An 8,586-nucleotide genomic window follows, 5' to 3' on the forward strand; every position below is an offset into this window, starting at 1 on the left:
AGCACCGTACAGCGATAATAGCAATAACAGCATGACGTAGCGTATCACAGGTACTCCGTTGCATAATCGGTCTGTTTGCGGGGGACAACTGCTCTTCAAGCATAGATGGGCCTCGTTCTTGACGTTATGGGAGCCTATGGCAGTAAAAGAATACTTCAAGCATTCCTCACATGGAGTAACACGAGCTGAACCCCAGGACTGCATCATCCCTGGCATAACGACACATATCTTGGAATTCAAAGATATTTCATTCATTTCTTTCAACCTTGGTGTAAATCTTGAGAGGATTTATTAAGGGCATTTAAAATGAGGATCATAAGAATTTAGAAGAGTTGCATTCAAAATGAGTGCAATGCGAAATCGCAATCGGCCTTGTGAGTTGACACTGCTCAAGTGAATGGCCACTATTAGATTTGTTGTCTGAGCCATGCTTTAATCCCAATATACTGTACATTATAATTCAACTCAATAAGAATTTTCAACATGATTTATGTTCGTTTGTCCCTCTGTTGTTAGTCAGCACACGACTTCCTGCTTCGTGGATGGTGAACTGACAGCCGATGAAAGCATGATGACTCTCTGGGATGGACACTTCCTTTGACACCATCGTGACTCAAACTACAAAAAGAATTTCTTTTATCTGCACCTTCATCTAGATTTTCACAGATATTGAACGTGTTATTCCTATGCAACACCCCGACATGATTACTTCCTTCAGCCTGCTCTTTCACCAGTAAAATGCTTGTTCTATAAGGTTTAAGTCTGGTGATTGACATAGCCAGCAGTGTAAAACCTTCCACTTCTTGAACCTGATGAACTCCTTTGTTGTTTTGGCTGTTTGTTTGGTCATTAGCTTGCTGCATGCTGAAGGATCTGCCAATAAGTTTGTTGAATCGTTCTTTGAATTGGCAGACAAAATGCATCTGTAGACTTCTGAGTTTAAATTGTTGCTGCCATCATATGTTATATTAATGAAGATGAATGATCCGTCCCAGAAGAAGCCATGCAAGTGAGCTCGGATGTTGGGAATCATGAGCAGATCCTTTTTTCTCCACATTTCATCCTTTCCGTCCCTTTGCTCAAAGTTCATCTTTGTCTCATCAATCTATAAAACTTTGTCCGCGTTTTTTTCATGCTAATCTCCACGCTTCCAATTCCAAGACGGCCTTCCAATTCCTATTGCTAATGAGTATTTTGCATCTTCTAGTATGGCATCCGTTCTTTTGTTCATGTTCATGACCTTTACTCCTGCCCTCTGGAGGCTTTTGGTTTTGTCACTACCAGTTGTTCCAGCATCTTTCTTTGCAGTTAAAAAAAATAAATAAATACGTTTTTTCTCACCTGCTGCACCTCAAACTACAAATGTAGTCTTCCCAGGCCAAACTGATGTCATATGTCCTCTTTCATATTGTTTTGTATATAGTCCCTTTTTGGTGGTGTAGTCTCTTCAAAATGTCCACTGGTCTCTTTCAGGTGGTCGGCAGTTCATCTCTTGACTCACGTGGTGTAGCTCAGCCATGTTTTTCAGGTCCCGAAGCCTCGACCTCGGTGTTCCTTGGAGGCCGAGTCGCAGCCCAGCTGTAACGGAGTCACATCGCAGCGGCACATTTCCAAAGCTTGGCAGCAAAAAGAGCCATCAAAGCAGAAAACACACGAGTTCCAGCAAGAGTTCCAGCATCTCTGATAAACCTCAACTGGCTCTTTGCCGTCCAGCTTTCACCCCTGGAAAGCAAAACCAAATGTTCTGAAGGGACAGAACATTTTGGACGTAAGACATCTTTGTGGGATGATTCATGGGCTCCTCGCTTTTCGAACCTGGCAGCTGTAATCTGCCTCGCTTACACGTCAGTATCGGTAAGTAACACATCAGTCTTGTAGGATCTATTTTTACGATAGGAGTTGAGCCACGATGAGGTGCAAGTTCCAACCTCATTGGATCTGTATAATTTCTGCTTAAATAAGATGATAATGTTGCAGCTTTGATTGGCACAACACTGCAAACTACAACCGCAATAATAAACATACGGTTAAGTTAATACCGCTCTCACAGGGCCAATCCGCGCAGAGCATTATCGTTGCCAAGACAGAATTGTATTGCATCTCATGACATTTCGCAAGCGCATCATTTGTGTACCATTTATTTACCATTGTGGCCATTTGTATAATTGCATTGAATTACCGAGCTACGGCATGTTTATCTGCATCTGCAGCTGACGCAACGGCAAACATCATTTTGGTTGGGATCCTCGGAAAAACACCAACAAAGCCACCATTGTAACAGTAAATTGGTAATGAGGATAATGGGTTTATACGAGTCACTCTGCCTCATTCCAAAGAGTGTTTTATCAAGAAAGGCCAATAATGAGGCTTTTCGTCAGTCATTAATGGTTGATCCAATCGAGTTCCACACTCTAATGACTGCAAAACATGATGTGAATGTCCGAAAACAAGTTCTCTGTGTTTGTCCAAATTCCTGCAGTCAATCAATGACCAAATTCACCCTCGGTTCTGTTGACATTTTCTTGTACGCACTAAATGTTTGTCAAGACAGAGATTGAAACACCACTCATATTCTGACTTCAAGCCAAGCCCAACAACAAATATAGTCCTCATCTGCACCTAGAAAGTTCACCAGGTCATCTCTGACTAAAAACTTCACTGTCCTCACGTGCGGGTGAGGAAAATTCCCCCATGTGTGCGATATTACAGCGAGGAGGCCCACAGTGTGAAAGCGGAGCGCTGTGTTTCTCATACAGTACCCAGCAAACATTCACTCGTCGAAGGATTACTGCTGATTCGTCAGCGTCAGAACAGGGCCAGCGAAGAATCAGTTGCTATTCCAAAGTATGACATTTTAGCCATGCCAAATAAAAGATGATACCGAAGAGGTCCTATCACGTAACCACCAGGCCGAACAAGACGGACGGACCGTAAGTTCTGGAGATGACAGCCAACGGCCCAACTTTATCCTGATGAATGTTAACAGACAGAAAACGACATAACGCTTTGTGCCACGGCCCCGTTTGAGAAGCACGCTTCTCATGAAACAAAACGCTTCGGAAATGTTCTGCGACAAACTCGACAATTCTGACACTGAAAGTCCTGATGCAAAAAGTACAACACAAAAAAGTCCAGATAACTCAAAGCATCATTCAGAGTTTCAAATTTGCCTCCATTTACTGTATGTGATAACATAGTGCCTGTTTTAAAGAGTGCCTTTGCTCATGCCGGGACGACATGAACGTCATGACGCTCGCCGCCCGAAACCTGCCTGATGATGATACGATGATATGAATGCTCAGTTTTGATGAACTCCGTCAGAGAGGTAATACAGCGGATACAATAACCCCTGTTCAAATGCCAGGGTTTTGTGATGGGGAAAAAAAAGAGACCATAAATCATTTCAAAGCTTTTGCCACCATAAATCTGACATATTTATACACAGTATCATCAACCTAATTGACAGAAAATGAATCTTTTGGAGAAAAATACGGCTTCACCTGTCATGGTCTGTGTTTTGGTTTGGGTTGTGTTTAGTTTTCTTCCATGTTTTTCTGTGTTCCATGTTTGTCGCGAGCTCATTAGGTTGTCGTGTCCCACCTGTTCTCGTCTACTTTGTGTATCGACCAATCAGCTCTCCCCAGCCACTCGTGTCTTGTCCAGGTGTTCCTCGTCGTCTCGTCAATTTGTTTGTATTTAGTTCCCTGGTTTCTTTCAGCTCATCGTCGTTGTCACATGTCTTTGCCATGTCGTAGTCGCCAGTTGTCTTCATCATTGTGGTATGTCGTTGTCAGGTGTCATTTTCCCTTTCTATTCCACGACTTACTCACCGGTCATAGTTTGTTTCCAGTTTTAGATATTCGAGTGTTTCTTTGCTACTTTGATTTGATTGGTATCTGTTGTGGGACTTTGTTCAGTTTTCCCTTTTTGAAGATGAAATATTATTTTGAGACTCCCGCACTCCTGCCTTGCCTCCCTGCTTCCCTGCAATTGGGTCCACCATGTTCTTGCCTTGCGTTACTCGCCCTCGCCCTAACCACGTACGTGACATCACCTCTGTGGACTAAGTTTGCATGTTCTCCCCGTGCCTGCGTGGCTTTTGTCCGGGCACTCCGCTTTCCTCCCGCATCCCCAAAAACATGCACGGTAGGTTCATTGAAGACTCTAAATTGCCCGTAGGTGTGAATGTGAGTGCGAATTCTAGTTTGTTTATACGTACCCTGCGATTGGTTGGCGACCAGTTCAGGGTGTAGCCCGCCCGCGTGAGGAGAAGCGGTCCAGAAAATGGATGGATGGATGGATGGATGGATGGATAATGTGATTGTACAAGTGTACACACCTTCTTATAACTGTTCAGAATGAAGCAATCACATTCAAATGTACGTTACGTTTGTTTATCCATTACCCATTAATGGCGCGAGAACTTTTGAAATGATTTATCTCAGTCTCTTTTTCAAAAACCTGGCATTTCGACAGGGGTGTGTCGACTTTGTATGTCTACAGTAATTCAACAATGCATTTTGTCACCTTGATTAGCTCAACGAGAGGCGCAGCTCTCAGGATGCTGCAGTGCAATTCTAAAGTCGCTATGATTGTGTTTGTGAAGGCATAATGATTGAAAACATGTCATCGCATTATATTGTGCAGACGTACGGTGAGAAATGTCCAAAGACTTTCTCAACGTCCAATGTTTCGAATGTATCGTTGATGAAGGTAAAAAGGCCAACTTGTCTAAGTACAAAACAAGGGCCTCGAGGGGTTTGAACATGCAGTAAAACCAGTGTACATTTTCAGGCACTCAAGGTACCGTATATTTTAGTCAATCCATTTTCTTGTCAACCTAAAATGTTTGCCAGCTTTGAGATTTGATACCTCCGGGCTGAACCGTACAACTCTTCCCACTGTGCATACTCACTATACAATGTTTATCGCCCGACCTCATCTCTTCCGAGTTTTTTCTCTCTCGACCGTGTGAAGTCGTGGGTCTGCCGTCAAAGGCCTCGCCGTCATTCACGTCACGCCTTTTTACTTTGAGAAACCGCTGATGCCAGGGATTCGCCCGCCGCCCACATGACGGTTTCCGCCAATTGTGCCCATCACCAAAATTATTCATACAATTAAGAAAAAACAGGAGTATATATTTTGTTTATGTATTTATTACTGTTAACACAATCACACACAGTAAATAAAAAAACTGCTAACAAAGGAGGTGAAAGGAAACCAGAATGGATCTAGAAAGTCGACAGACGCCGGTTTTTGTGGTATAGAAAAATGAGAGCGTGATAAATCATTTTCAAACTTCATTCCACGATGGGTTAACCTATAACCTGGACAACTCAATTGGGAAAAAATGAGAGGGGAAGTAAATATACACAACTGAGATAAGCTGCTTGCACAAGTGCACACACCCTCGAATCTGGCTGTGTTCACAATGACGTTCAAACCCATTAAATGGGGCTCACCACACACCTGCCGCCTTTTAAAGTGCCTCTGATTAAATGAAGGTGGCACTATATGTGCATTTCTCCCAAGCACTTCAATGAATGCCCATGAAATATCAAAATACTTATATATATCTTATAGGGTATATTCTGTTTTTTTAATATGTGAATGAGGGGGAAAAAATTGGCTGTTTGTACTTTTTGGTTTGGTTGATTTGTATTGCACTTTTTTTCATCCAGGGGAAAAGGGCAGGTGCTTGAGCACCACTTGGGGTCTATGTGCGCACGTGACTCATGTGAACACGTGCTTTGTCTTCTGCTTCCACCTTTTGTTGCCAGAGGTAGCAAAGTACTCCCACTCAGATACTTGTGTTTAAAAAAAAAAAAAAGAGAAAAGGCTTGGGTAAAAATAGAAGTAAGCTTCTAATTAATTAATTGTAATTACTCATACAACATATAAGTCCTTTACTTAAGTAAAAAAGTTCAGAATTCAAAATGTACTTTTATTTAGTTCAGTAAAAATGAATGTTTACTGTCAATTACATACAATACGTAGTATAATAGTTTCCCTCTTATTAACTTACATAGCACTCATACCGATAAGAAGAAAAGAAATCGGTTAGGTAAGAGCTATCTAGCACTGGCTCGAATTGTAACATTTTTCATTACAACATATCTTATCAACATATTTCATTTCAACATGTTCCCATAGCTTTGCCAACGATGAATTAGGTCAGGATAACGACTGAAGAAATTCACCGTGATGTACGTGTCTTTAAGATGAGAGTTTCGGAAGCTGATGGTTTTTGGGCTGGAATAAGAAACAACGCATTCTTGTAGCCAACAACATCAAATAATTCTGAACCACGGATGGGGAATATCTTGCTTCTCCAAATCTGTTGCCATCATCATTAAGAGTCCGTAGTTTGTGGTCCTCGATGTCGCTGCTGTCCCTTTGTTTTTCTAACTTTTCAATCCCCAAAATCTCAACAGCGGTGGCCTCTACCTCTCTGTTTACATCTTTTTTGGGGGAAGTTCTGTTGTCATCCCTGGAGGTTGAAACAAACTAAAAAGCCAAGTTTGATAAAGTCAGGAGTGGAATGTACTGGACATATTTGTAATCAAATACATGGTGTAAAAGTACAAAGTCCATCCATCCATCCATTTTCTGTCCCGCTTGTCCTCACTAGGGTCGCGGGCGTGCTGCAGCCCATCCCGGCTATCGGCGGGTGAGAGGCGAGGTACACCCTGAACTGGTCGCCGGCCAATCACAGGGCACATACTGTATAAACAAACAACCATTCTCACTCACCTTCACACCTACGGGCAATTTAGAGTCGTCAATCAACCTACCATGCACGTTTTTGGGATGCGGGAGGAAACCGGAGTGCCCGGAGAAAAGCCACGCAGGCACGGGGAAAACATGCAAACTCTGCACAGGCGGGGCCGGGATTTGAACCCGGGTCCTGAACTGTGAGGCAGATGTGCTAATCAGTCTTCCACCGTGCCAAGTACGAAGTCGTCAGAAAAAATAAATAAGCACAGATGCCTGAAAAATGTTCTTGACAGTAACAATGTATTACCTTCTCGTTTTTTCCCCCAAGTTACTAAGTCGCATTCAGCTGGATGTGCACTCATTTGTGCGGTGCGGTGCGTTCGTTGGCCCAGGGAATTTCCCCAAAGCATCACATTCTTAGTCATCCCTGTTCCTGTGCGTGTGTTTTAAGTAAACGATTGCATTCATCGGAATTCTCTGTAATTATCCAATGTCCACACGTTGATGTTGTTACAAATATATATCAACACTCCTTCTGCCCCTTTGCAGTCATGTTACAAGGCAAGGATAATGAAATTTATAAACAGGAAAAGTGCTAGCTCCTTGTCTATAAAAGCTTTACACAGAGCACACGATGACATATGTAAATGTTGCTCAGACTTTCCAAACTCTCAGAAGGAACTCCATTATTAAAACATGGAAAATTGAACCAGCAAAAATCAAGTCAGTACATTTAGTTTGAGTCACAGTTTTTATGGGTTATTTCATTTTGTGTTTGCAAGACACCTAGCAAATGTGTGTGTGTATATATATATATATATATATATATAAATATATTTAGAGAGAGATATATCTAGAATGTATATCTATATATATATATATATACATTAATATATACAATGTATATCTATATATATATACATTCTGGGGACCCGGGTTCAATCTGTGCGGAGTTTGCATGTTCTCCCCGTGCCCGTGTGGCTTTTCACCGGGCACTCCGCTTTCCTCCCACGTCCCAAAAACAGGCGTGCTAAGGGTTAATTGAAGACTCTAAAATTGCCCGCAGGTGTGAATGTGAGTGCGAATGGTTGTTTGTTTCTATGCGCCCTGCGATTGGCTGGCGACCGGTTCACGGTGTACCCCGCCTCCCGCCCGTTGATAGCCGGGATCGGCGCCAGCAGCCCGCGACCCGCGTGAGCAGAAAACGGATTGATGGATGGATGTTGTAAATTTCATTTGTGTTCATTGATGTTTATACCACTAGAGAGCCTACATAGCACTAATGGCACTCATATCATACTTTGAGAATCACTGACTTAGTGCATTCAATCGCAGTTCCAAGCTGAAAAGCTCCAATACATCCAGCCGTGCTTAACTTAACCATTCGGCAGCAAATAGGTCACAATTGCGATCCCTCCCAATTTTCCCAGGAGATTTTCCTGGAGTCCCATTTCCCCCAATTTTCGGAGTTGTCCCGTCGACATGTTTATTAGTCTCAATGCTACCATTTTTCTAGGTTCATGAAATCCTCTAAAGCAGGTGCTGTCCGCACACAACCTTGCGAACCTTTCCTCGTTGTGGGCCCGCCACAGCAGCGGGCACAGAATGGCGGGCATTTGCGATGTTTGCACATAATCACGGACCTCTTTGTGTGTGCTGGAATAATTCCCCACTCTTATTCCACCTTGAAGGTTGTTCAAACTCCTGCTGGAGCCTGTTGTTTTTTTGTTTTTGTTTTTTTACATTCGACTGGTTCTCCCTCACTTAGTAAAGCAGCATAATCGGAAATCGAAGACATTTTAAATCAATTGAGGCGGCGGACTCGTTTGATTTAGCCTACTCACCATCAAACGCGTGATTAGCGACTCG

The sequence above is a fragment of the Phycodurus eques genome, chromosome 17 (genome assembly GCF_024500275.1).
Source record: "Phycodurus eques isolate BA_2022a chromosome 17, UOR_Pequ_1.1, whole genome shotgun sequence".
NCBI classification, from domain to species: Eukaryota; Metazoa; Chordata; class Actinopteri; order Syngnathiformes; family Syngnathidae; genus Phycodurus; species Phycodurus eques.